A 2,984-nucleotide genomic window follows, 5' to 3' on the forward strand; every position below is an offset into this window, starting at 1 on the left:
GGGGCGACTCTCGGCCAGTGTTTAAGGAGCCGGCCGGGCATCACGCTCCTTCCTTGGATGGACAACATTCGCAGTTGACACTTTGTGTCATTTTATCCGAGCAGACGGGCGCCGCGAGGCGGACCGTCCGGGGCGACTCTCGGCCTGTGTTTTCGGAGCCGGCCGGGCATCACGCTCCCTCCTTGGATGGACAACATTCGTAGTTGACACTTTGTGTCATTTTATCCGAGCAGACGGGCGCCGCGAGGCGGACCGTCCGGGGCGACTCTCGGCCTGTGTTTAAGGAGCCGGCCGGGCATCACGCTCCTTCCTTGGATGGACAACATTCGCAGTTGACACTTTGTGTCATTTTGTTCGGCCTGTGTTTAAGGAGGCGGCCGTCCTCCACTCGGTCCGTGTTTAAGGAGCGACACTCGCGCTCCGGTTCGGCCTGTATTTAGGGAGGCGGCCGTCCTCCGCTTGGTCTGTGTTAAGGGCGACACTCGGTCCATGTTTGAGGAGCCTGGCCCTGACGCTCCTCTCCGGCCTGTGTTTAAGGAGGCGGCCGTCCTCCCCTTGGTCTGTGTTAAGGGCGACACTCGGTCCATGTTTGAGGAGCCTGGCCCTGACGCTCCTCTCCGGCCTGTGTTTAAGGAGGCGGCCGTCCTCCCCTTGGTCTGTGTTAAGGGCGACACTCTGTCCATGTTTGAGGAGCCTGGCCCTGACGCTCCTCTCCGGCCTGTGTTTAAGGAGGCGGCCGTCCTCCCCTTGGTCTGTGTTAAGGGCGACACTCGGTCCATGTTTGAGGAGCCTGGCCCTGACGCTCCTCTCCGGCCTGTGTTTAAGGAGGCGGCCGTCCTCCCCTTGGTCCGTGTTAAGGGCGACACTCGGTCCATGTTTGAGGAGCCTGGCCCTGACGCTCCTCTCCGGCCTGTGTTTAAGGAGGCGGCCGTCCTCCCCTTGGTCTGTGTTAAGGGCGACACTCGGTCCATGTTTGAGGAGCCTGGCCCTGACGCTCCTCTCCGGCCTGTGTTTAAGGAGGCGGCCGTCCTCCCCTTGGTCTGTGTTAAGGGCGACACTCGGTCCATGTTTGAGGAGCCTGGCCCTGACGCTCCTCTCCGGCCTGTGTTTAAGGAGGCGGCCGTCCTCCCCTTGGTCTGTGTTAAGGGCGACACTCGGTCCATGTTTAAGGAGCCTGGCCCTGACGCTCCTCTCCGGCCTGTGTTTAAGGAGGCGGCCGTCCTCCCCTTGGTCTGTGTTAAGGGCGACACTCGGTCCGTGTTTAAGGAGCGGCCCTCGCGCTCCGGTTCGGCCTGTATTTAGGGAGGCGGCCGTCCTCCGCTTGGTCTGTGTTAAGGGCGACACTCGGTCCGTGTTTAAGGAGCCGGCCCTGACGCTCCTTTTCGGCCTGTGTTTAAGGAGGCGGCCGTCCTCCACTTCCTTCCATGCACCACCACATTCGCAGTTGACACTTTGCCATTTTTTCAGAGAGGTGACACTTAGTCGTTTTTTCGAAAGTTGACACTTAGTCGTTTTTTCGAAAGTTGACACTTTGCCGTTTTTTCAGAGAGGTGACACTTAGCCGTTTTTTCGAAAGTTGACACTTAGCCGTTTTTTCGAAAGTTGACACTTAGCCGTTTTTTCGAAAGTTGACACTTAGTCACTTTTTCGCCACAGTGACACCTCCAGCGCGTGCCACGGCGCTTTTCAGGTCTTCTATCCGACCTTGTGCTGTCGAGGACGGCGTGTCCGACGCCGTGGGGAGACCAGCACCATCTCCTCCATACTCGTAAACGGGGTGCTTTGGAAAACGGGGGGAAAGTCGATGAGTACACTGACTACTGGGACCATTTCATTGTACTCTGGCGCACCTGAAGACCAAAAAAGGTACTGCACCTTAGCCCGGGTACCTCACCCCCTGGTACCTCGAGGAGAACTTAGAAAAATTTCGACAAATTTTTGGTGAGCTCCAGGGAGAGAGGCTGATTTTTCGCTTTTTGAGGCCGACCGCCGAACCGGCGCGGGGCGGACTCACAAGCCCCCCAGAGCCGTGGGCACTTAGTCGTTTTTTCAGAGAGGCGACACTTAGTCGTTTTTTCAGAGGCGACACTTAGTCGTTTTTTCGAAAGTTGACACTTAGCCGTTTTTTCGAAAGTCGACACTTAGCCGTTTTTTTGGAAAGTTGACACTTAGTCGTTTTTTCGAAAGTTGACACTTAGTCGTTTTTTCGCCACAATTGGCTCTGAGCTCCAGGGGGAGAGCCTGGTTTTGCCTTATTTCAGGCCGGCTGGGGAACCGGCGCGGGTCGGATGCACGAGCCCGGCAGAGCCGTGGGCACTTAGAAAATTTTCGCCGATTAAGCTGGGACCTCCAGGCGGAGACCGGCATTCCTCGTCCTCGGGGTTCGACCCAGGAACCGGCGCTGGGCAGACGCCGTAGCCACGCAGAGCCGTGGGCACTTAGAAAATATTCGCCAAGTTGGCTCTGAGCTCCAGGCGGAGAGGCTGGTTTTGCCTTATTTCAGGCCGGCTGGGGAACCGGCGCGGGTCGGATGCACGAGCCCGCAGAGCCGTGGGCACTTTGCCATTTTCTCAGAGTCGACACTTAGTCGTTTTTTCAGAGAGGCGACACTCTGTCGTTTTTTCGAAAGTTGACACTTTGCCGTTTTTTCAGAGAGGCGACACTTAGCCGTTTTTTCGAAAGTTGACACTTAGCCGTTTTTTCGAAAGTCGACACTTAGCCGTTTTTTCAGAGATGTGACACTTTGCCGTTTTTTCGAAAGTCGACACTTAGCCGTTTTTTCAGAGATGTGACACTTAGAAACTTTTTGCCAAGTTGGCTGTGAGCTCCAGGAGGAGACCGTTATTTTTCGTCATTCGAGGCCGACTGCGGAACCGGCGCTGGGCGGACGCCAAAGCTCGGCAGGGCCGTGGGCACTTAGAAACTTTTTGCCAAGTTGGCTGTGAGCTCCAGGAGGAGACCGTTATTTTTCGTCATTCGAGGCC

Source organism: Syngnathus leptorhynchus, unplaced genomic scaffold (assembly GCF_054491065.1).
Source record: "Syngnathus leptorhynchus isolate UIUO unplaced genomic scaffold, UIUO_Slep HiC_scaffold_69, whole genome shotgun sequence".
Classification (NCBI taxonomy): domain Eukaryota; kingdom Metazoa; phylum Chordata; class Actinopteri; order Syngnathiformes; family Syngnathidae; genus Syngnathus; species Syngnathus leptorhynchus.